Source organism: Hylobates moloch, unplaced genomic scaffold, assembly GCF_009828535.3.
Source record: "Hylobates moloch isolate HMO894 unplaced genomic scaffold, HMol_V3 SCAFFOLD_12, whole genome shotgun sequence".
NCBI classification, from domain to species: domain Eukaryota; kingdom Metazoa; phylum Chordata; class Mammalia; order Primates; family Hylobatidae; genus Hylobates; species Hylobates moloch.
This window is the reverse complement of record NW_026652287.1, coordinates 16,073,804-16,100,264: the sequence shown is the minus strand read 5'-3', so window position 1 is coordinate 16,100,264 and position 26,461 is coordinate 16,073,804. Positions and strand designations below refer to the sequence as shown.

At 47.1% G+C, this 26,461-nt stretch overlaps 1 protein-coding gene and 1 non-coding gene across 7 annotated transcripts in view; both read left to right on the top strand.

Moving 5' to 3' along the window:
- RNFT2 (ring finger protein, transmembrane 2) overlaps positions 1–26,461 on the top strand; it is a 122,672-nt gene that overhangs the window by 41,063 nt on the left and 55,148 nt on the right. The window lies entirely within an intron of this gene.
- On the top strand, positions 2,554–2,657 carry LOC116479736 (U6 spliceosomal RNA). Its single transcript, XR_004251054.1, has one exon. It is a non-coding gene; the product is annotated as a U6 spliceosomal RNA (small nuclear RNA).

Here is a 26,461-nt window from a genome sequence, read left to right as displayed (position 1 = left end):
CATGGCTCTTTGTCATCACCACCTTGTCACACCTCTACTATCCAAGTGCATTTCCTAAGTTAGGTTGTTCATAGCTACCCTTGATGCAATTTTAATCCACATTTCACCTGAGAGAGGAAAAAAAAGCATGTTAGCATGCTCTGGGACCTGCTTCTCCCAGGGAAGGAGAGCCCTAATAGGTTTTGACTCTTTGTGGCTTCCAGGAGCTCATTTTATAGAGGGGACTGAGGCTCAGAAGGAAAGAGCTCCATGACTGATTAGTGATGTCTGCCACAGACCCTGGAGTGGGGAGTGAGGGCAATGATGCTTTGCAGTGTATCATAGAGAAAGGCCTCCAGGCAGGTGTTGGAATGAAGAGGCCTTGGGGAATAGACATTGGAGTTCAGAGGACTCAGCAGGGCTCAGACAAGGTATCACCTGTAGGACATAGTGATTGCCAGTGGCTCTGTAAGGTGACCCAAAGGGAATCTGGACCGAAGCAGACTAAAGAATGTTTGAAGTCTCCTGCTTTCCATTCTGTAAAAACAGCCATCTTTCAAGTTCAGAAAGCTAAGACATGTCCCAGGCATTGCTTGGCAGCAGAGCAGCTTGGAAGTCACCATCGATCTTGAGTGGCAACTAACCCAACCCATGACCCCAATCTTTGGGCCTGTTTAGGTCCTCTCACCTTTCATGTCCACTCCCTTCCTCCACTGTATGATTTAACATGGTGGTCCCCAACCTTTTTGGCACCAGGAACCGGTTTCATGGAAGACAGTTTTTCCACGGATCAGGGTGGGGATGGTTTCGGAATGAAACTGTTCCACTTCAGATCATCAGGCATTGGATTCTCATAAGGAGCGTACAACCTAGATCATCCCTCGCATATGCAGTTCACAATAGGGTTCCCACTCCTAGGAGAATCTACTGCCACAGCTGATCTGACGGGAGGCAGAGCTCAGGTGGTAATGCTTGCTCACCTCCTGCTGTGCAACCTGCTTCCTAACAGGCCACAGTCTAGTACCAGTCTTCAGCCCTGGGACCCCTGGTTTATCTAGTCGAGCCAAAATCCTAGGCTGTTGAGGTTTTCTTAGATGAAGCCGCAGCTCTGGTACCCAAAGGCAGTGCCAAGAAACGCAAAATGGCATAAAGACAAAAGAGATGTGGAGAAGAAAGGCCAGAGGGGAAACAAGAGGCCTAGGAAAGTTGTAAGATACCTCCCATTGACCCTCCCCAAGACCATGATGACCAGGACGTTTTGCCCATTGAGCTCATGTGGGGTTCCAGGTCGGCACCACGCACTTGACACTGTAAAGCAGCATGGCCTGATGGCTATGCCCATGGACTTTGGCATCAGACACATCTATGTTCAGATCCCAGCCATGCGCCTCTCCAGCTGTGTGACTTTGGGCGGGTGACAAAAACCTAGTTTCCTCATCTGTCAACTGAGAATAACAATAGTGCCTTCCTCCAAAGTACTCACTTTGTAAGAACTATTGGTTGTGGGAAATATAGAGTGCTTTGCTCCATGCTCTGCACATAGTAATTGCTCAATGAGTGATTCACAATACCTATGTTGTCTAATCTTCATGACTGCCAGCTCTGCACTGACTAGCTGTGCAATCTTGGATGAATTACTTAGCCTCAGCGCCCTCATCTGTAAAATGGGGTAATAGTTTTCCAGCTAAATGACTTCCTCTGGCCCTTTCAGCTACACTCTCCATCTTTCTCACCCTGCTCTCTGCCCAGGGGGCTGACTTGCGCGAACTGTATCAATGGGCTTTTGTGCCCATCAGCTTCCAGTTCGGTTCAGCTGATGGGAAGCCCAAGAGGAGAGAGAGGCAGAGATATTTATTCCCCCAGCATGTTAGTCTCCTGTGGCTGCTGTGACAAATTGCTACAAACTTAGTGGTTTAAAGCAACATTAATTTATTATCTTATCGTTCTGGAGGTTAGGAGTCCAAAATGGGTTTTACTGCGGCGAAAACAAAGGTTTGGGCAGGGCGGTGTTCTTCCTCCATCTTCCAAGTCAGTGATGGCAGGTTGAGCGTTCTCTCCTCTCTCCCTCTCCCTCCCCCTACACCTCTGCCTTCATTGTCGCATCTCCTGATTCTTGCCCCCCTGCCTTCCTCTTATAAGGACCCTGTGATGACACTGGCCCCACCCAAATAATCTAGGCTCATCTCCCATCCTTAATCACATCAGCAAAGTCTTGCCACAGAAAGTAACATTCACAGGTTCCAGGGATTAAGGTGTGGACATCGGCTGGGCGCGGTGGCTCACGCCTGTAATCCTAGCACTTTGGGAGGAAGAGGCGGTGGACTGCCTGAGCTCAGGAGTTCAAAACCAGCCTGGGCAACACGGCGAAACCCGTCTCTACTAAAAATACAAAAAAATTAGCTGGGTGTGGCAGCATGCACCTGTAGTCCTACTTAGTCGGGAGGCCGAGGCAGGAGAATTGCTTAAACCCGGGAGGTGGAGATTGCAGTGAGCCAAGATCGCGCCACTGCACTCCAGCCTGGGCGACAGAGCAAGACTCCATCTCCAAAAAAAAAAAAAAAAAATGTGGATATCATGCCCACTTCAGCAGCACATATACTAAAATTGGAATGATACAGAGATTAGCATGGCCCCTGTGCAAGGATAACACACAAATTCATGAAGCATTCTATATTTTTTTTTAATTAAAAAAAAAACAGGGCCGTTTGTGGTGGCTCAATGGTTCAAACCTATAATCCCACCACTTTGGGAGGCTGAGGCAGGAAGATTGCTCGAGGCCAGGAGTTTGAGACCAGCTTGGGCAAGATAAGCCTGCTGGCGAGACACTGTCTCTACTAAAAATTTAAAAAATTAGCTGAGTGTGGTGACACATGCCTGCAGTCCCAGCTATTTGGGAGCCCAAGGTGGGAGGATTGCTTGAGGCCAGGAGTTCCAGGCTGCAGTGAGCCATGATCATGCCACTGTACTCCAGTCTGGGCAACAGAGTGAGACTCTGTCTCTTAAAAAAATATATAAAATAAAAATAAAATAATTTTCTAAAAGACATGGGTGGGCGCAGCATTCCATTTTTGGATGGGCGCAGCATTCCATTCCCTGCCACACCTGGTTTCCTCCCTCCCAGGTTACCATGGGTCAATGCTATTCCTCGTACTTCACACTCAGTAACCCATGGAATCTCTACAACATCCCTGGGAAGCAGGCACTGTTATTCCTACCACCCCCTTTTTCACATGCTGAAAATAAGTCTGAACACACAGTTCCTATCACAGGCAGCTGCTTCAGACAGCTTTCTATCCAGGTCTGGTAACTGTGCCCTCCCCGTACCCTTCTAGACTAGACTACCCCTTGTTGGTTTCCCCAAACCCTCCCCACACCTTTGTAAATAGCACAGGTATTAAACTCTTCAGTTACCTGATTTTAGTATGCCAGGACCCTACTCACTCTACCATGAGACTTCCCTCATGGCGAGAACAGAGTTTATGAATATTCAGGGCTGGCCTGGCTCATCGTAAGTGCTCAATACATGTTGGCTACCAGGGTGATGCTTTTAAATCACTGCTATGCCCATCTTTCCTCCTCCTACTGCTACTACCACCCTACCCTTCAAGATACACACACTTATCCCCATTTTACAGACAAAGACATTGAGGCTCAGAGATCCCCCGATAGACACTTGTCAGAACCAGGATTTGAACTCAGGTCTGCCTTGTGCCAAACCCAAGAGTTTCTCCCAGCTGTCTGACCTCTGAGAATCCTAGCCAGGTGATTGTTTCCATAGGCTTTGTGTGCACTGGCTTTGTGTTCTTGGGCTGGGAACCCTAGGGGGATGCTTCTGGTTGGCCTCCTCCTTGAAACATCTGCTCAGGCCTCACTCCCTTTTTAGATAATGACAGGTCTGGCCAGTGAAGGTCTGAGAGCTACACTGTCGGCTTCCTGGGGACCACATATGTTGACCAGGAATAGGCTGCAGCCATCAGCTGCCTCATCAAGGTGGACCAGCTCCTGGAATGGGGCACAGGTTGCAGCCACCTGCAGGCACAAGGCACACCATCCTCACTTGAGCAATAACACCCCTCCCTGTGCCCAGTTACAGCCAAGCTCTGACCCCAGGAACCCAGGATGGGAAGGAGCCTGGACTGAAGCCAGTGTTGAGAAATGGCAATGTCTTCCACCTTTCCTTAGCACCTGTTGGCTGCTGGGATCTTGTTGGCTCTCTACAGCCAGCCAGGTCAGACAGAGGATCAGGACAAGCAGAGCCCACAGAGTGCTAAGTGACACTTGAGAACAGATTGTCAACAATGGATCATTTTTCTGCCTGTTCTAGTTAGGACCAGGAATAACAACTGGAATAGCAAACTCTTAGCGGCCTCTTAACCGTGTACTGGCCACTGTCCCAAGTACTTGACATGTACAAACTCATTGAGTCATGACCACATCCCTGTGAACAGGGTCCTGTTACTACTACTATCCCATTTTCACAGATGTAGCAACTACAGCACAGAGAGGTTCTGTGACTTGCCCAAGGCCACACAGCTAGAAGTCGAAAAGCAAAGTCAGATCACCAGGCAGTCAGGCCCCTGAGTCTGAGCTCTTAATCTCTCTGCTGTAGTCAGAACAGAGGTGCTGTCCAGTTACTGCATGGGGCATTGTACAGATTCATTTCTGTAAGTAGACTCAGAGCTGAGAGTGCAAAGCTAGACTAAGGCTTCCTAGCGGTCTCCCTGGCTCTCACTGCAGCTCAGGGTCTGTGGTCGGCAGCATCCACCACACGTGTCGTGTCCTCTTACTTCCCCAGTTCAGCTCCTGGGAGAAGGTCCGATTGGCCCAGGTCATTTTGGGTACCAGCTATTTCAGAGGTCAGCAGCTGGCCAATGAATGGACTGCACATGGTCATGTGCCTACTCCTTATCCAATCAGCTGTTGTCAAGGGGGAGGCAATGTCAGCTGGTATGAAAAAACATGGCTGCCTAAGGACGCTCTTTCAGCTGGGGCATGGGTTGAGCCAGGCAAAGCAATGAGGCATGGTAGACCCATTTTCAAGAAGGAACTCAGGATCTTCCCCAAAGCCTGGGCTTCTTCTCATTGTTCTAGATCTCAGAGTGTAGCACCTCCCTCCACCCCACTGTTCACATCAATAACCTGGAAAGGATCTCTGACTCTTCCTCTTTCTTCCTTGCTTCTTCCAGTCAGCAACCAAGTTCTGTTCATTTTGCCTCCTCAATGACGTGGGAGCCCATCCTCCTTCTGTATCTCCGCCGTCACCACCCTAGTGCTCACCACCATGAGACCAAAGTAGTCTCCCTCTGTGTGTCCACTCCAACCCCCTCCACTTCATTCTTTTCCCTGCCAGCGGAGCAGGATTCTAAAAGAAAATTAATCTGATTGTCCTCTCCTATCACTTCCCCTCACCTCCACCCAACTTAAACTCTCCAGGGGCTGCCCTTGTGCTCAAGACAAAGACCAAGCTCCACAGGTGAGGCTACAAAGCCTACCCAGCCTGCCTCTGCCCCCGACACCAGCACCACGCCCTGACACTCCTTGGCTCCCCCGCTGTTTCTTCCCTCTGCCCTCCTCCCTCCTGTCTCGGCCTCTTACACATGCCCTTCAGACACCCAGAGATGCTCCTTCTCCAATGGATCCTTGAGGCTTCAGTTTAGAAGTCTCTTCTAGATCCCCCTAAGTCCAGTTCTTTTCATAGCATTTCTGATTACCTACTTGTGTGTAATCTTCCCAGGCTGGAGTGCAGAGGCGCACACAGTTCACTGCAGCCTCAACCTCCCAGGCTCAAGCGATCCTCCCAGCTCAGCCTCCTGAGTAGCTGGGACTGCTCAGTGCACCACCACGCCTGGCTAATTTTTTTATTCTTCTTGGGGATGGAGTCTCACTTTGTTGCCCAGGCTAGTCTTGAACTCCTGGGCTCAAGTGATTTTCCTGCTTCAGCTTCCCAAAGTACTTGTGTGATTATTACATTCATTCCTGCCTCCTCACTATTTGAAAAGTCTGTTTGGCCCACCAGTGTATCTGTAAGACCCAGCCCAGCATTGGGCACTGGGCAGAGCTCTGTAAACAGTGAGTAAGTGAAATGGCAGAGAAACTGAAGTTAGCTCAATCCTGCCCTGTGCCTTCTAGTTTATTTTCAGCAGACGAAAATAAAACAGGAAAGCCAGGCACTGTGGCTCACGCCTGTAATCCCTGCACTTTGGGAGGCCAAGATGGGTGGATTGTTTGAGCTCACGAGTTCAAGACAAGCCTGGGCAGCACGGTGAAACCCTGTCTCTACAAAAAATACAAAAAAAAAAAAAAAACTGGCCGTGTGTGGTGTACACGAGTGTAGTCCCAGCTACTCAGGAGGCTGAGTTGGGAAGATCGCTTGAGCCCAAGAGGCAGAGGTTGCAGTGAGGTGAGATCGCGCCACTGCACTCCAGCCTCGGCGATAAAGCCAGCCTCTCAGTATTCTTCTGACATAGGTGCTGGTTACTCTTTTTTTTTTTTTTTGAGACGGAGTCTTGCTTTTTCACCCAGGCTGGAGTGCAGTGGCGCGATCTCGGCTCACCGCAAGCTCCGCCTCCCGGGTTCACGCCATTCTCCTGCCTCAGCCTCTCCGAGTAGCTGGAACCACAGGCGCCTGCCACCACGCCCGGCTAATTTGGTTACTCTTATCAATGGATGAGGAGATAGAGGTTAAGAGATCAGGTAGTTCTTCTTTTTTTTTTTTTTTTTTTTTGAGGCAGAGTTTCACTCTTGTCCCCCAGGCTGGAGAGTGCAATGGTGCACCCTCTGCTCACTGCAACCTCCGCCTCCCAGGTTCAAGGGATTCTCTTGCCTCAGCCTCCCAAGTAGCTGGGATTACAGACACGTGCCACCATGCCTGGGTAATTTTTGTATTTTTAGTTTGACCATATTGGCCAGGCTGGTCTCGAACTCCTGACCTCAGGTGATCCACCCACCTTGGCCTCCCACAGTGCTGGGATTACAGGCATGAGCCACCACGCCCGGCTGAGATCGGGTAGTAGTCACGCAGCTGCTCAGTGGTGGGGTCAGGATGACAGCACAGGTCTTTACAACTTCAAGACTCCAGCTCTACCTCAAAGGAGTGGGTTTGGGACAAGATAAGGAAGGCACTTGATGGTAACTCATCACCTGGTGCCTTCTGGGTTCTGTCTAGATTCTTTCTCATAGTCCAACTCTTCCAAGGCTCTCAATACCCCTGTAAGATACAATTCACTGTCACCTCTGTCTGGATGAAAAACTATTAGCTTCCTGTGGTTGCAGTAACGAAATACCACAAACTCGATGGCTTGAAATAACAGAAATTTGTTCTCTCACAGTTCTGGAAGCCAGAAATCCAAAATCAGTGTCACTGAGCCAAAAACAAGGTGTCAGCAGGGCTGCACTGCCTCCAGAGGCTCAAGGAGAGAATCTGATCCTTGCCTCTTCTGGCTTCTGGTGGCTCCTGGTGTCCTTGGCTTGTGGCTGTGTCACTCCAGGCTCTGCCCCCGTGGCCACATGGTCTTCTCCTCTTCTGTGAATGATGCCTCTCTCTGCCTCTCTTATAAGGACACATGTAACGGTATTTTTGGCCCAGCTGGATAAGGCAGGGTACCCTCCCCATGCCGATATCCTTAATCACATCTGCAAAGACATGATTATTTTCTAAATAATGTCACATTCACAGCTTCCAGGTATCCCTGAGTGACCATTATTTCCTTTACTACACTGGGGCTGAAAGAGAGGTGAGATAGTTTGTCCAAAAAACACCCAGTTGCTCAGTTATAGAATCAAAATGAAAATCCATCTCTTCCAACTCCCAAGCCCGTGGCTACTTCTGAGGACCAGGAGATCATCTGCCAGATCTGCCAGGTGCTGGAGGGCCTGGGCCATTCCTAACCTGCAATTTTCCAGCCATGGTGCCTTGAGCAAGTCGCTTAATGTGAGCATTTTCCTCCTGCAGAAAATCGAGATGTTAACAGTAGCATTCTTTAGATACCGTAAAGGTAAAAAGACTTGACAGGGCACAGTGGCTCACACCTGTAATCCCTGCTTTGGGAGGCCAAAGTGAGAAGGTTGCTTGAGGCCAATAGTTTGAGACTAGCCTGGGCAACACAGCAAGATGCCATCTTTATAATAAAAATAAAAATCAGTTAGCTGGGCATGATGGAACGCACCTGTAGTCCCAGCCACTTGAGAGGCTGAAGTGGGAAGATCACTTGAGCCCAGGAGCTGAGGTTGCAGTGAGCCATGATCACATCACTACACTCAACCTGGGCAATAGAGGGAGATGTTGTCTCTTAAAAAAAAAAAAAAAAAGATATAATGTGTGTATGAAGAGTTATCACCTAGAGAGGAGGCAGGTGAGGCTTTGTGGACCATCATCATGGGTCCCACCTCCCTGTTTGGCATACTTACTCATCCCTCTCCCTCTTTCACTCCCTTACTCTTACTCTGTTTTTTTGTGCTCCAGACAGACAGACAGACCCTACCTCTTTTGCTTCTTTTTTCTTTCTTTTTTTGAGATGGAGTATTGCTCTTGTCGCCCAGGCTGGAGTGCAATGGCGCAATCTCGGCTCACCACAACCTCTGCCTCCCGGGTTCAAGCAACTCTTCTGCCTCAGCCTCCCGAGAATCTGGGATTACAGGCATGCGCCACCACACCCGGCTAATTTTGTATTTTTAGTAGAGACGATGTTTCTCCATGTTGGTCAGGCTGGCCTCAAACTCCCGACCTCAGGTGATCCACCTGCCTTGGCCTCCCAAAGTGCTGGGATTACAGGAGTGAGCCACTGCGCCCGGCGTCTTTTGCTTCTTTATACTCATTAACTTGCCCCATTCTGCAGCATCCCTATGTGATAGATGCTGTTCTTATCCCATTTTCCAGATGAGAAAATTGAGGCACTGAGACATTGAGGAACTAACCTACAATCTTCTAGAGTGGGCTGCTTGCTGCCCTGTCTCCCACCTGCACCTACTGATTCATCTGCCTCGAAGAGCCTTCCCTCCTTCTCATGTCTTGATAACTCCTGTTCTTTCTGCAGATCACTGCCTCTTAGAAACCTTCCCTGCCTCTTCAGGCTAGGTATGGTGCTCCCACGAGGACTCCTACAGCACCCTATACTTCCCCTATTCTAGCACCCACCACTCTGACTGTAATTGTTTGTTTAAATGTCTGCCTTCTCTGCTTGATTGTAACCTCTGTGACAGCAGGAAACGAATGCATCCAGTTGTTTGTTGATGGATCACCAATATCTGCTGTGTATTCAGAAGCGTTCATTGTATGTATGTAAGTATGTATACATGTGTGTTTGAGTGGGTAGATGGACGGGTGAATGGATATATAGGTAGGTAGATAGAGGAATTAGATGACCATCTGGGAAGTTTGGTGGATGGATGGATGGATGGATGGATGGATGGATGGATGGATGGATGGATAAATGGGAGGAGAGTAGATGGATGGATGGGTGGATGGGTAAATGGGAGAAGAGGAGATGGATGGATGGATGGGTGGATGGGTAAATGGGAGAAGAGTGGATGGATGGATGGGTAAATGGAAGGAGAGTGGATGGGTGGATGGGTAAATGGGAGGAGAGTGAGTAGATGGATAGATGGGTGGATGGGTAAATGGTAGGAGAGTGATGAGTGGATGGATGGTAGATGGATGGATGGGAGGAAAGTGGATGGATGGATGGTGGATGGGTGGATGGATGGATGGATGGATAAATGGGAGTAGGGTGGATGGATAGATAGTTTAATCAGTTGTAATAACTCACTACCTCCTGTTACAGCAACAGCAAGAGCTTGGATTTCATTTTCAGCTCAGCTCAAACCTCTTATATTTGGTAGGTGTCAAAACACTTCTTTCGTGAAGACACAAAAACCTATAAGCAAAGTAGCACTCACTTCTCTGTGCTAGAAAAGACCATATAGGGCCTTTGAAAGAAATCTGGCAGCCACACTTTATAATAATAAACATGGCTAAATATTGCTGAGCATTTATTATGAGGCAGTGTGTTAAGCAATGCCATTTGTTCAAGAAGTATTTACTGAATGCCAGCTACATGCCCCACTTTGTTCTAAACTCTGAGGATACGTCGTGAACCAGTAAATAGAAACCTCTGTATTCCTGGAGTTTATATCCTCTTAAAGACATTGTCTCATTTAATCTTAACAGTCCCAGGAGGGTAGATGCTGTTGATATCTCTTTTCACAGAGAGGAAACTGGTTAAATAACTTGCAAAAGAGCGCAAACCTTGCAGTAACAAACTTATAGCAGCGGGAGCAGCCAGTGTGGGGCCAGCCTTTCACGTGGGCAGGCAGGGCTCTAATTCATTTCCATCTGATGTCAGCCTCATGAGGGAAATGCTGTTGTCTTGATTTTTTGTTTTCTTATTGAGATACAATTCACGTAACATAAAATTAACCATTAGGCTGGGCGCAGTGGCTCATTCCTGTAGTCCCAGCACTTTGGGAGGCCAAGTTGGGAGGGATGTCTTGAGCCCAGGAGTTCAATACCAGCTTGGGCAACATGGCGAAACCCTGTCTCTACCAAAATACAAAGATTTAGCCGAGCATGGTGGCACTCACCTGTAGTCCCAGCTACTTGGGAGGCTGAAGTGGGAGGATCACTTAAGCCTATAAGGTTAAGGCTGCTGCAGTGAGCCCTGATCGCAGCACTGCACTCCAGCCTAGGCGACAGAGGGAGACCCTGTCTCAAAAAATAAAATAAAATAATAAAAATAAACCATTAATCATTTTAGAGTATGCCATTCAGTAGCGTTTAGTACATTCACAGTTTTGTACAACCACCACCTCTGTCTAGTTCCAAGACATTCTCATCACACCAGAAGGAAACCTTGTCCCCGCTAAGCAGTCACATTCCATTCCTGCTTCCTGCAAGCTCCTGGCAACCGCCAATCTGCTTTTCATCTGTATGGATTTGCCTATGCTGGACATTTTGTATAAGTAGAATAATATGTGGCCTTTTGTGTCTGGCTTCTCTCATGCCGTGCTATGTTTTCAAGGTTCATCCATGTTGTAGCATGTATCAGCACTTCATTTCTTCTTTTTCTTTTTTGAGACAGAGTCTCGCTGTGTTGTCCAGGCTTTAGTGGAGCATCGTGATCTCGGCTCACTGCAACCTCTGCCTCCCGGGTTCAAGCAGTTCTCCTGCCTCAGCCCACCAGAGTAGCTGAGATTACAGGAGTGCGCCACCAGGCCTGGCTAATGTTTGTATTTTAGAGAGATGGGGTTTTGTCATGTAGGCCGGCGTGGTCTCAAACTCCTGACCTCAGGTGATCTGCCCACCTCGGCCTCCCAAAGTGCTGGGATTACAGGCATGAGCCACCACACCCGGCTTTCATTCCTTATTATGGCTAAATAATATTCCATTGTGTGGATAGACTACAATTTGTTTAGCCATTCCTCTGTCAATGGACATCTAGGCTGTTTTCGCTTTTTGGCTATTGTGAATAGCGCTGCTATGAGCTTTTGTAGACGAGTATCTGTTTGAACATAATTTTTGCGGTAAATACCTAGGCATGGAATTGTGGATCATGCTGTAATCCTATGTTGAACTTTTTGAGGAACTGTCAAACTTTCCCACAGTGCCTGCACCATTTCACATGACCAGCGGAAGAAAATGAAAACAGCCAGAGGCTAAGAAAGTAGCCCAAAGCCACATAGCTCACAACTGGCTACGTGGAGATTTGAACTCAGGCAGTCCTCCTGCTCCAGAACTGCTACCCTGAGTTATTAGACCGCAGTCCTTCCCGTGTATGTTTCCCGAATTCCTTTGGAAAATTTTCTTTTTTGTTTTTTGAACAGAGTGTCGCTCAAGCTGGAGTTCAGTGGCACAATTTCGGCTCACAGCAACCTCCACCTCCCGGGTTCAAGCAATTCTCCTGACTCAGCCTCTTGAGTAGCTGGGATTACAGCTGTGCACCACCACGCCCAGCTAATTTTTGTACTTTTAGTAGAGACGGGGTTTCACCATGTTGGCCAGGCTGGTCTTGAACTCCTGACCTCAGGTGATCTGCCCGCCTCGGCCTCCCAAAGTGCTGGGATTACAGACATGAGCCACTGCACCCAGTCTAGAAAATTTCTGAGAATTAATTTTGGAGAAAAGTCCTCCTAAACCATTCGTATAAAAGTCCCCCAAGTCCAGGCCAGAGCTACCTCGCTTCCTTCTCCTTGAAACGGACACTGCTGGGGCCGAGGAGGCGGGGATGGACCCAGCACCCCTTTCTTGCACCTCTGAGTTGTGGGCGACAGTTATTAATGCCTCCCTGGCAACTGTCCAGCTCCCTTTTTTTGATGATGATTATTTTATTCGGCGAGATTAATGTGCCAGGTCAGTGCGTAATCTAGCCTGTAGAAAGTGATGTGAATAGTCTTCCCCAAGATAAATTGCAGGCTTGGAAAAGGTTCACAGCCTTCCCTTGCCTGTCTGAGTGCTCTCCCGAATTCTCATCAATCCTTGTCTGCGGAGAAGAAAAGGATGGGTTTTCATCTGCAGCGGGGGAAAGACACATTTGTCAGAGACCCCTAATGGCTCACGGCACAGATGCTCTTTCCCCGGCCTCCGCACCATCCACTGAGAGGGTGGGTTTGTTTTAATATTATAATTATTATGTTGAAAGTGCTTTTGGTATTTGGGTCGGTTGATGGCCCTGACATGTGAGGCTGGGTGAGCCACCTTGTCTGGGGACTTTGGGAATCTCTCCATTTTCTGCCTTTTCTTAATCATCCCGCTGCCAATGCCAATTCCCACGTGCCTTGCAACGCTGGAGGATCTGTCAGGAATCCTCACACCTGGGCCTTCTAGGAGAACTAGGCTTCCTGGCCAGCCCAGATGGGTTAAAGATGGCATCGACTGATCTTCAACCTCAGCCCCAAAACCATCACACTGGCCAGGTGTCTTGTCATTACATATCCAGATAGCTTTTTTTTTTTTCTGAGGCAGGGTCTCATTGCTGTTGTCCAGGCTGGAGTGCAGTGGCGTGATCTCAGCTTACTGCAGCCTTGAGCTCCTGGACTCCAGTGACCCTCCCACCTCAGTGTCCCACATGCCACCATGCCCAGCTAATTTTTAAAATTTTTGTAGAGACAGGGTCTCACTATCTTGCCCCAGGCTGGTCTGGAACTCCTGGGCTCAAGTGCTCCTCCCACCTCAGCCTCCCAGAGTGCTGGGCTTACAGGCATGAGCCACTGTGCCTGGTCCAGAAAAGTTCTGTGTAGCTCATATGTGTTGCACTTGCCAGGTCTGCCTCCTACTCCCACCTCTCCGACATCACCACCCATGACTCTGTCTCTTGCTCACTCAGGACCAGCCATGCTGGTGACTTCTTGGTGCCTCCAAAGCACCCAGCGCCTTCCTTCTCAAGCTTTTGCTCTTGCTGTTCCCTCTGCTGGGAGCAGTTTTTTCCTGGATGTTCCCTTGGCTGTCTCCTTCCCATCACTTGGATCTCGACTCCAACGTCACCACCTCTGGAAAGTCCTTCCTGACCGCCCTGCTGAGAGTGCTTTTCTCCAACCTGCAGTATTCTGCCATCATTTTATATCTTTCCTAGCGTGTACCAGTATCTGAAATAATCAAATTGTTTGTCTTTATTTATTTTTTGTCCTTCCCCACTAGAACGTGAACGCATGTGAGCAAAGACCCCTAGGTTGCTCTTAACTCACAGGGAATGTACCACTGTGGGCTGAATTCAGAGCTTCTCTGGGTGCTGTGGCTCACACCTGTAATCCCAGCACTTTGGGAGTGTGAGGTGGGAGAATCACTTGAGCCTAGGAGTTCGAGACCAGGCTGGCAACATAGTGAGACCCTGTCTCCACAAAAAACTAAAAACGTATCCAAGCATAGTGTCCTGCACCTGTAGTCCCAGCTATTTAGGAGGCTGAGGTGGGAAGATTGCTTGAGCTAAGCAGGTTGAGGCTGCAGTGAGCCATGACTGTGCCACTGTACTCCAGCCTGAGCAACAGAATGAGATCCTGTCTCAAGAAAAAAGCCTGATATTAATGATCTATTAGAAGGTTTAAGACCAGGCCAGGGCTGGGCATAGTGGTTCACGTTTGTAATCCCAGCACTTTGGGAGGCCGAGGCAGGCGGATCCCTTGAGGTCAGGAGTTCAAGACTAGCCTAGCCAATGTGGCAAAATCCTGTCTCTACTAAAAATACAAAAATTAGTCAGGTGTGGTGGTGCACACCTGCAATCCCAGCTACGCAGGAGGCTGAGGTGGGAGGACTGCTTGAACCCGGGAGGCAGAAGCTGCAGTGAGCCGAGATTGTGCCACTGCACTCCAGCCTGGGCAACAGAGTGAGACTTTGTCTCAAAAAACAAAAGGAAAGAAAGGAAGGAAGGAAGGGAGAAAGGGAGGGAGGGAGGGAAGGAAGGAAGGAAAAGAAAGGAAGGAAAGAAGGAAATGAATTCCCCTTAGCCCAAGATCCCAGAGCTATGCTGTCTAATATAGTAGCTAAAAAAACAAAACCAGTCCTGCTTATTTCCCACTGCAGAGAGTTCGCCTCAGCCACTGCCCCTGTCTCACCAATTTCACTGATGTTATTCAGGACCTATTTGCTTACAGGGGCAATGCTAGATCCTGAGAATATAAAAATGAGTAAGACATCATCGTAACCTTTGTCCACTTACTTGATTCTCTGTGAATGAAACTTGGTTTTATATTAACCTAGCCCAAACCTTGGTAAGAAGGCAAATCCTCTGTCCAAGAAACATACATAGAAACATATCATATACTCCTACTTCTGTAATACTAATACTAATTATTACACATTTGACATGTCCACATTGCCTCTTTATGAAAATGAAAGCCAGGCATGGTGGCTCACGCCTGTAATCCCAGCACTTTGGGAGGCCAAGGCAGGTGATCACCTGAGGTCAGGAGTTCGACACCAACCTGGCCAACATGGCAAAACCCCATCTCTACCAAAAAAATACAAAAATTAGCCAGGTGTGGTGGCATGTGCCTGTAATCCCAGCTACTCCAGAGGCTGAGTCAGAAGAATCGCTTGAACCCAGGAGGCAGAGGTTGCAGTGAGCCGAGGTCACGCCACTGCACTCCAGCCTGGGCAACAGAGTGAGACTCCATCTCCAGAAAAAAAAAAGAAAGAAAAAAGAAAGTGAATTCCCCTTAACCCAAGATAACGGAACTATGCTGTCTAATATAGTAGCTACAGGCCACATGTGGCTCTCTAAATTTAAATTAATTACATTTAAAATTGAGTTCCTCAGTTGCACCAACCACGTTTCAAGGGCTCAAACGCAGAAATGGTTCACGGCTACTAGGGTAGACAATGCAGAGGTAGAATATTTCCATCCATGCAGAAAACGCTGTTCTAGAAGTTCTTAGGACAGAGTTTAATTCAGCTTCCCAAAAGTACAGGTAGCAGATGGAGAAACATAAAAGCGGGCCCTTCCCTAAGAACTCTCTACAAATCCCCTGTGCAGGGAGACAGCACTGCAGAGTAGAAAGAACACAGCTGGAGTCAATGAAACTGGGTTCAAATCCTGGCTTCCTGACTTATTTCCCAGGTAACCTTGGCCACTCGTTTGAAGCTCCCAGCTTCTTCATCTCTCCAGTGGTCATTTCTTTTTCTTTTTCTTTTTCTTTTTCTTTTTGAGACAGAATCTCACTCTGTCACCCAGGCTGGAGTGCAGTGGTGCAATCCCGGCTCACTGAAACCTCTGCCTCCCAGGTTCAAGTGATTCTCCTGCCTCAGCCTCCCAAGTAGCTGATATTACAGGCGCCCACGAACACGCCCAGCTAACTTTTTTATTTTTAGTAGAGAAGAGTTTCCAACATGTTGGCCAGGGTAGTCTTGAACTCCTGACCTCAAGTGATCCACCTGCCTCAGCCTCCCAAAGGGCTGGGATTACAGGTGTGAGCCACCATGCCCAGCCTCTCCAGCGGTCATTTCTGTCTCTTTAAGGTTATCATAAGATGCAAAGTCAGGTATCTCATTGCTGGGTGGTTACTAGGACTGGTTATATCAGAAACAAAGAAAGGCTTAGCTGAACTGATTTCTCTGAATAACACAGTATTTGACCAACTTGCCATCTTTTCCATAAGGATAGGGAGGAGGAAGCCCTTCCATATCCTAAATCATCTTAACTAAGTTCTAGCTCAGTAGGCTCAGCCAAATCCCTGGACAAGAGGTTCCAGTAGAGTGAGATTCCATAGGCTCTCAGTCCTATTGGTTTTTCTCTAAGCGCAGAGGACGGGGAGGGAAGGTGGACAAAAACAAGAAAGGTGGTTTTCTCTGACATGAGAACCAAGAGGATTCATGGGGCTTTTGGTGCCATTAAAATCCCAAATTTTCCAGGCCCTGAACCCAGCACTTTTGCTCTCAAAGTGGTTTCCCATTGATGGAGGCATCTTCGCTCCTGGAGGTCACACCTTCCCCTCTCCCCGCCTTCCCTTCTCCCAATCAGACATCTGTCTATGTTGGGGCAGGTCTGAGTATTCTAGGCTTCAGCTATGGTTTTGGCTGCATAACATTCTGTGTGTAAAGACACAGTGCCCCATCCTGGAATAAGAACTTTGAGAAGAGCCAGCCACACTGGTTCCAACTACCCACACACGGGGGCCGGAAGAAGTTTAAGTAGTGATTCACAACTAGGGGGCTATGGTAATTTCTGGATCATTTTTAGTTGCCACCATTGGAGGGGGTGTGCTATTGGTATTTAGTGGACAGAGACCAGGGGTGCTGCTGAATATTCTACAATGCACAGGACAGCCCCCTACTGCAACCCAGAATTATCCAGCCCTAAATGTCAGTAGTGCTGAAGTTGAGGAACTCTGGGTTAAATGTGTGCCTTATGGCATTGGGTCAGCTCCCCAAATGTTGTGGACTGAACTGTGTTCCCCAAATGTTATGGACTGAACTGTGCCCCCTGAAATGTGTGTGTTGGAGTCCAAACCCCAGGACCTCAGAATTTGGCTATATTTGGAAACAGGGTCTATAAAGATGGCCAGGATCTGTGGGTCACTCCTGTAATCCCAGCACTTTGGGAGGCTGAGGCAGGTGGATCACTTGAGGTCAGAAGTTCGAGACCAGCCTAGCCAACATGGTGAAACCCTGTCTTTACTAAAAATAGAAAAATTAGCCAGGCTTGGTGGCATGTGCCTGTAATCCCAGTACTTGGGAGGCTGAAGCAGGAGAATCACTTGAACTCAGGAGGTGGAGGTTGCAGTGAGCCAAGATGCTGCTACTGCACTCCAGCCTGGGTGGCAGAGTAAGACTTGGTCTTGGAAAAAAAAAAAAAAAAAAAAAGAGGTTATTAAGTTAGAGTGAGGTCACTAGTGACGCAGGGCAGGCAAGCCCCAAAGAGGGGCTTAGACTGTGAGGGTTCTTGGCTTTGCCCAAGAAAGAATTCAAGAGTGAGCCAGTGGTAGGGTAGAAGAAGGTAGCTTTATTGAAGAGGCATTAGAGCTCAGGCAGTGTTACAGCACCATGACTGCTCCTGCAGAGCAGGGCTGCCCCATAGGCGGAGAGTAGCACCTCAAGGCAATTTTGCGGCCATATTTATACCTACTTTTAATTACGTGTAGATTAAAGGGCAGTTTATGCAGAAATTTCCAGGGAAGGGGTAGTCACTTTTGGGCCATTGGGCAATGGTCATGGAAAGCGGTGGTAACTCCTGGGTGTTGCCATAGCAATGGTAAACTAACATGGCATACTTGTGGGCATGGCATGGCTTATGGAAAGCTGCTTCCACCCTGTCCCTGTTCTAGCTAGCTCTCAACTTGGCCCCATATCTGAGCCCCATGTCTGGAGTCAAGTCCCGCCTCCTACCTCACTAGGATGGGCCCTGGTCCAGTAGAACTGGTGTCCTTGTAAGAAGAGGAGATTGGAACACCGACAGGCACAGAGGAAATATCACGTGAGGACACAGAGAAAATGGCCATCTACAAGCCAAGGAGAGAGAGGCCTGGGAAACAGAACGAGACTCTGTCTCAAAAAAAAAAAAAAAGCAGCAGCAGCAGCAAATACATGTGTGTGTTCTTCTTACTCACCTTTATATATTCAAATAGTATGGTAACACTCTATATACAGCTCCCACCTTGCTTTTATTATCCATCTATCTTAGAGATTGTTCAGATAAATACATAGAGAAAACACTGCACAGTGGTTAAATGCATGGACCCTGGAGCCAGATTGCCTGTGTTCAAATCCTGTTTGAGAAACCCTTTGCCATTTACCAGCTTTGGGACCTTAGCAAGGTGGTTTGCATCTCTTGCATTCATTTTCTCATCTGTAAAATGGGATCATAGTAGTACCTATCTGCATTAGGTTATTTTTATTTTTATTTTTATTTTTTATTTTTTTGAGACAGAGTCTCTGTCACCCAGGTTGGAGTGCAGTGGCATGATCTCAGCTCACTGCAACCTCAGCCTCCCAGGCTAAAGTGATTATCCCGCCTCAGCCTCCTGAATCTGGGACCACAGATGTGTGCCACCATGCCCAGCTAATTTTTCATATATTTCCTTTTTTGGTAGAGATGGGGTTTCACCATGTTGCCCAGGCTGGGCTCGAACTGCTAAGCTCAAGCAATCTACCTGCCTCAGCCTCTGAGTGCTGATTACAGACCTGAGCCACTGTGCCCGGTCCAATCATAATAGTACCTACATGTATTAGTTTTCATTTACTGCCTAACAAATGACCACTGACTTAGTGGCTTAGAAAACACTCATTTAGTAGTTCACAGTTCTGTAGTTCAGCAGTCCAGGTCGGCTTGATTGAGTTTTCTACAAAGGGTCTCACAAGGCCAAAATCAAGGTGTTGGCCAGGCTAGGCTCTTATCTGGAGGTTCTGGAGACAAGTCTACTTCCAGGCTTATTAAGGTTGTTGGCAGAATCAGTTCTGTGTGGTTGTAGGACTTCAAGTCCCCCATCCTTGCTGGCTACCAGCCGGCTCACTGTCAGCTCCTAGAAGCCACGCTCCAGGCCTTGTACACAGTTGCCACAATCTTCAAGCTAAAAGCAGAGTGCTGTTCTTGTGTCTGATGTTTCTCTGACTTCGTTTTCCCCCAGCCCAAGAAAACTCAGCTTTTAAAGGGCTTAGGTGATTAAATTAGACTCACTGGGACAGCCTGCTAACCAACTAAAGGGTAACTGATTAGTAACCTCAATTATATCTCCAAAATCCCTTTTATTGTGTAGCCTATAATATGATCTAGATGTGATATTTCATTACCTTCATAGTCCTGGCCATTAAGATGGGAAATTTTGCTGGGTGCCCACCGCACTACCTTAGAGGGTTGTTGTGAAAATGCAATTGCACATCTCCTAGTATGCAACATATGTAAGTTAGCTGTGTGTTTTTTAACAGCAGTTGTGCATATTATGGAAGTTGTTTGGATTTATCAAGGATTTTTTTAAAGGGATTCCTCAGCTGGGCACGATGGCTCATGCCTGTAATCCCTTTTTTTGGTAGAGATGGGGTTTCACCATGAGAGGTTGATGTGGGCAGATCACCTGAGGTCACCTCGTCTCTACTAAAAATATGTACCTGTCCCTTGGAACTTACAGTCCAGTGATGAAAATGATGGCCTGGATAATTAAGGGTAGTGTGGTGATACAGTTTGGATGTTTGTCCCCTCCAAATCTCATGGTAAAGTGTGATTCCCCAATGTTGGAGGTGGTGCCTAGTAGGAGTTGTTTGGGTCACGGGGTGAATCTCATGTGAATGGCATGGTACCCTCCCCAAGGTAATGAGTGAGTTATTGCTCTATTAGTTCCTGCACGATCTGACTGTTTAAAAGAGCCTGGCATCTCTTTTGCTTGCTCTCTCAACATGTGACACACCTGCTCCCTCTTCACCTTCTCCTATGAGTAAAAGCTTCCTGAAACTTCACCAGAGGCCGAGCAGATGCAGGTGCCATGCTTCCCCTACAGTCTGCAGAACCATGGCCCAAATAAACCTCTTTTCTTTACAAATCACCTAGTCTTGGCCGGGCATGGTGGCTCACACCTGTAATCCCTGTATATTGGGAGGCCAGGCGGGCAGATCATTTGAGGTCAGGAGTTCAAGACCAGCCTGACCAACATGGTGAAGCTCTGTCTCTACTAAAAATACAAAAAATTGGCCGGGCACAGTGGCTCACACCTGTAATCCCAGCATTTTGGAAGGCTGAGGCGGGCAGATCACCTGAGGTCACGGGTTCAAGTCCAGCCTGGCCAACATGGTGAAACCTTGTCTCTACTATAAATACAAAAAATCAGCTGGGCATGGTGGTGGTTGCCTGTAATCCCAGCTACTCGGGTGGCTGAGGCAGGAGAATCGCTTGAACCCAGGAGGCGGGAGGTTGCAGTGAGCCAAGATAATGCCACTGCCCTCCAGCTTGGGTGACAGAGCAAGACTCTGTCTCAAAAAAAAAAAAAAAAAAAAGGTTTAAAAATGCAAAAAATTAGCTGGCACTGTGGTGCATGCCTGTAATCCCAGTTACTCAGGGGGCTGAGGCAAGAGAATTGCTTGAGCCCGGGAGGTGGAGGTTGTGGTGAGCTGAGATTGTGCCGTTGCACTCCAGCCTGGACAACAGAGCAAGACTTCATCTCAAAATAAAATAAAATAAAATACCATTTGACAGATAAAACAGAGGCTCAGGGAAGCTAACCAGTTTGTGAAGGGTCACTGTACTGGAAGGTGACAAAGTAGGACTCAATCAGCTGGACTGGGTGACAATAAGAATAACAGCTGATACGTCTAGGGTTCTCTTCTTGTTTGTGTATTTATCCACTGTGTGAAGTGCTTTATTTGCATGATTTCATTTGGTCTTCTCAGCAACACTCTAAGAAGGTAGGTGCTGTTATTGTTCCCATTCCACAGATGAGGAAACTGAGGGCCAGCAAGGGAATGCCACCCAGCAGTGAGCAGCAAAGCCAGGGGGTGCTGAGCCCAGGGGGTGTCCTGTCTGCCTGCAGCTGTTATTGAAGATGTCCCTTTTGTCATCGTCAGGTTTTAGTGGAAGAGAAGAGAAAGCCAGCGAGATATTAATCATTACCACTGTTAATATTACCTGATATTTAGTCGGCTTTATGCTTTTACAAAATGTACCTCCCTTTCTGTTGCCAGAAAGATTCTAGAGCATGTAGCAAGAAAAGCAAGTAATTGTCTTTCTCTGCAGCCCTGTGGAATCGTCAAAAGAGCACATACTATACCCTAAAATTAAACCTAGATTCAAATTTTAGCTCCTTCTGCCCCTGAGACCTTGATTAACCTCATTGAGCCCCAATGTCTCTGTCTTTAAAATGGGAATAGCAGGACTTAACTCATAACACTGTTGTGAGAATTAAATGAAATAATACAAGTCAAGTGCTGGCTGGTTAGTTAATTATTGTCATTCTGAGGAAGATAAGAGAGCATTAGCAGCCATCTGTTTATAAGTTAAAGTGAGTAAGAAAGTTAGAATCTAACCAAAGTCGGGATCTAACAAAATACCATTTTTCAAGCTATGTTTCTGGCCCCTTAGGGAGATGTTAATAGGCATTTTATTGGTTTGTTTGTTTTCTGTGGGTTTTTTTTTTTTTTTTTTTTTTTTGAGACAGAGTCTCACTCTATTGCCCAGGCTGGAGTGCAGTGGTGTGATCTTGGCTCACTGCAACCTCCGCCTCCCAGGTTCAAGCAATTCTCCTGCCTCAGCCTCCTGAGCAGCTGGGACTACAGGTGCCTGCCACCACGCCCGGCTAATTTTTGTATTTGTAGCAGAAATGGAGTTTTGCCATGTTGGCCAGGCTGGTTTTGAACTCCTGACCTCAAGTGATCCACCTGCCTTGGCCTCCCAAAGTGGTGGCTTAAAGGCGTGAGCCACCACACCCAGCCTAATAGGCATTTTATAAAAAGGTGTCCTATGGTTAAATAACTTTGGGAAATGCTCTGTACATTATCCCCCACTCACACACTCACATAGTAAAGGCTCTGAGAAGTCCCTCAGTGAAGAAATTCATTTCGCTTTGTTTTCTCTGACACATATCCAACTTATTAAGCATGGGACCCTTTTATTGAGGAGCACAGCATCTTGCAGACTCTAGTTCAGGAGTCGGCAAACTACAGGTGGGCCCACTGCTTGTTTTTGTAAATAAAGTTCTGTTGGAAACCAGCCATGCCCATTTATATATGCATTGTCTGTGACTTTCACTGTACCGTGACAGAGTTGAGGAGTAATGACAGAGACTCTGTGGCCCACAAATCTTAAAATATTTACTGTCCGGTCCTTTAAAAAAAAAAGTCTGCTAAAACTGAAGTTAGTGTAAAGATGGGGGCAGGCATTGGGAATGATGTGGCCACAAGACAAACAATGCCACCAGCCACCAGGAACTGGGAGAGGCAAAGAATGACTTTCTTCTCTAGAGTCTCCAGAGGGAGTGTGGCCCAGCCAACACTTTGATTTGGGCCCAAGGAAACGAATTTTGGACTTCTGGCCTCCAGATCTGGGAGAGAATAAGTTTCCGTTGTTTCAAGCCACTCAGCATGTGGCAATTTCCTACAGGAGCCACAAGAAACTAATGAACAGGTGGGCCGGGTGCAGTGGCTCATGCCTATAATCCTAGCACTTTGGGAGGCCGAGCCAGGAGGATCACTTGAATCCAGGAGTTCGAACCCAGCCTGGGTGGCATGGTGAAACTCTGTCTCTACCAAAAGAAAAAAAAAAATTAGCCTAGCATGGTAGCACATGCATATACACCCAGCTACTCAGGAGGCTGAGGTGGGAGAATCTCTTGAGCCTGGGAGGCAGAGGATGCAGTGAGCCGAGATCATGCCACTGCACCCTAGCCTGGGCAACAGAGCAAGACCCTGTCTCAAAAAAAAAACTCAAAAACAAATACACAGGTGTTTATGCCACTTGTATTTGTCAGAGAAGGAAGTTGGTCCATCTCATGAGCGATATTCACAACAGCAGAGGAAACACCTGGTCTGGTTATGCCAGCAGTGGAGGTTATAAAGTCCTCCGGGTGCAGCTGACACCACCTGTCATGGGAGTGATGTTTTACAGTCTCCCTCCTCTTGTTCCAGTTGTCATTAGTTGCCTGTATACATCTGAGATTTTTCATTTTTAGGTTATTTTTGAATATTTTAAAATTATAAAATATTGAAACTATACAGAAAATAATATATAATACAGATCTCCACACCTACCATTGAGATTGAAAAGATGTGAACCTTTTCCATGCTTGCTTCAGATCTTCCTCTTTCCTTTTAGAGAAATAAAAGCCACTCCGCTGCCCCCACTTACATCCGCTGTATTGTTTCCTGTCTGTATTAATTAGGGTATCCCAGGTGCTGCTGTCAACAACACCAAAGTCTCAAAGGTGTCGCCCAACATTCTTTTCAGCTCATCAGAGTCCAGTGGAGGTTGGCCAAGGTGCTCTACTCCAGGCAGTCATTTAGGGATCGTGGCTTCTTCCATGGAGTGAAATCACCATCCCCCAGGATGTTCTCCTAGGACAGTTTCTCAACTTGAGATGTACAATAAAAGTCATCTGGAGAGCCTTGAGTAGCAGGGGGATGAGACCTTAGTCTGCACTGGAACCTCAACATCAGGGGGCCAATGAGGGAAGGGAAACTGGAGAATTACATGAAAGGTTTTTGGCCCAAGGCAGTGGTGCAGATCACTTCCACGCACATTCTTCCCTTGGCTAGGACCCAATCAGAAGGCCTTACCTAACAGCAGAGAATCTGGGAAACTGTTGTCTTGCTGAGAGCCTGGGGGAAGATTAAGTGGGACTTGGGGAACCATGGCAGTAACTCTGCCATATCCTTTGAAATGTGTATTCCTTCTCTCTCCTTTCCTAGAGGTTACCACTAGTTCCTCACTTTTACTACACATGTTTGTGTCCATAAACAAAATATGGTGTTGGTTTTGGTGCATATCAAATTAACATAGCTTATATTCTACATACATCCTTTTGCAACTTGTGCTGTTACACAATGTTGTGTTTCTGAGGTTTGTGTGTATTCTATCTGGACCAGCAGCATGAGCACCTGGCAACTTGTTAGAAATGTAAAGCCTCAGACCCCACCCCAGACCCCCTGATTCAGAAACTGTGAGGTGGGACCAGCAGTCTGTGCCTTTCCAAATCCTCCAGATAATTTGAATGCACACTGAAGTTTGATAACCACAGATCTTTATTAATATGTGTAGCTCTAGTTCTCAGGTTATTCATTTTTCAGCAATATATAATACTCTTTGGTTTATTCATCCATTCCCCCAACTCATGAGCAATTACGTTGTTTATTTTTTTACCATTATGTGTACAATAATGATCATCTCACTACATATGCACAAAAGTTTGTCTGACACAGCCATCTAGAAATGAAATTGTTGAATTTTAGGATTGAGTAGCTTTAGCTTTATCCAGAATCCCCAGACGGTTCTTTCTTGAGGCAGGCTGGGTGCAGTGGCTCACGCCTGTAATCCCAGCATTTTGGGAGGCCACAGTGGGCAGATGACCCCCAGGAGTTTGAGACCAGCCTAGGCAACATGACAAAACCTTGTCTCTACAAAACATACAAAAATTAGCCAGGCATGGTGGCACACACCTGTAGTTCCAGCTATTCAGGAAGCCGAAGTGGGAGGATCGCTTGAGCCTGGGAAGTTGAGGCTGCAGTGAGCCACGATTACACCACTGCACTCCATCCTGGGTGATGAAGTGAAACCCTGTCAAAAAAAAAAAAAAAGCTATAGCAATTTACACTTCTTCCAATGCTGGATACAAGTTGTTTTTTCTTGTTTTCCTTTAAGCTTTTAGCATTACTTTGAAATCCCTTATCTTCAAGGTGTACTAGAGACACATTATCAAGAAAGGGTTAAGAAATTGTCTTTTTTTTTTTTTTTTTTTTTTTTAGAAGTTTTAGATTTAAACATGGATACAGAACCTGGCTCCATCACTTCCTCTATCGCCCACTGCTTGGTGGGTTTACTTCTTGATGTTTGATTTTTCCTTGCCTAACAGAGGTAAATAGTGGGCAGTTCTCTCTTCTTCCTGATCTTGATGGGAGTGCCTCTAGGATCCCTGTAACAGACAAGGTTCGCCAGAGAAACAGAACCAGTAGAATATATGTACATAGAGAGATTTATTTTAAGGAATTGCCTTGTAGGACTGCAGGGGCTGGAAAGTCTGAAATCTGCAGAACAGGCCAGCAGGCTGAAAGCTCTTGGAAGGAGCTGATGCTGCAGTCTTTTTTTTTTTTTTTTTTTTTTTTAACACAGGGTTTCTCTCTGTTGCCCAGGCTGGAGTGCAATAGCGCAATCTTGGCTCACTACAACCTTCGCCTCCCGGGTTCCAGCAAGTCTCGTGTCTCAGCCTCCTGAGTAGCTGGGACCACAGGCGTGAGCCACCATACTGGCTAATTTTTGTATTTTTAGTTGAGACGGGGTTTTGCCATGTTGGCCAGGCTGGTCTCGAACTCCTGGCCTCAAGTGATCTGCCTGTCTCGGCTTCCCAAAGTGCTGGGATTACAGGTGTGTGCCACAGTGTCCAGCCCTGATGCTGCAGTCTTGAGGCAGAATTTATTCTTCCTTGGGGAAACCTCAGTCTTGTTCTTATGGCCCTTCAGCTGATTGGATGAGGTTCACCCAGGATATCAAGGAAAATCTTCATTGCTTAAGTCAACTGATCATAGACGTTAACCACATCTACAAAATGCCCTCACAGCAACACCCAGATCAGTGTTTGATTGCATAACTAAATACTACAGCCTAGCTAGCTGAATCGAGACATTAAACTAAACATATAGTCCTCCATTAAACAAGAGGCCAGCTTTGGAGCTGGCGCTGATGTTTTATCATGTTAACAAACTATTCATCTTGGCTGGGTGCTGAGGCTCATGCCTGTAATTTCAGCACTTTGGGAGGCCGAGGCGGGCAGATCACTTGAGGCCAGGAGTTCGAGACCAGCCTGGAAACCCCATCTCTACCCAAAATACAAAAATTAGCCAGGCATGGTGGTGCATGCCTATAATCCCAGCTACTTGGAAGGCTGAGGCATGAGAATAGCTTGAACCTGGGAGGCAGAGGTTGCAGTGAGCCCAGATGGCACCACTGCATTCCAGCCTGGGTAACAGAGTGAGACTCTGTCTCGAAAAAATAAAATAAATAAAATATATATATATATACATATTCATCTAGTTTAATCTAGTAAAATGTTTGAAATTAAAGATAGTTGTTATGGCCAGGCACAGTGCTTCACGTCTATAATCCTAGCAGTTTAGGAGGCTGAGGCCAGGAGTTCGAGACCAAGCCTGGGCAACATAGTGAGACCCCTTCTCTACAAAATAAATTAATTAAAAAATTAGCTGAGCATGGCGGTGCACACCTGTAGTCCCAGCTACTCAGGAGACTGAGGCAGGAGGATCCCTTGAGCCTGGGACTTCGAGGCTGCAGTGAGCCATGGTCATGCCGCTATACTCCACCCTGAGTGACACAAGAGACCCTGTCTCCAAAAAAAAAAAAAGAAAAAGCTGTTGAATTTG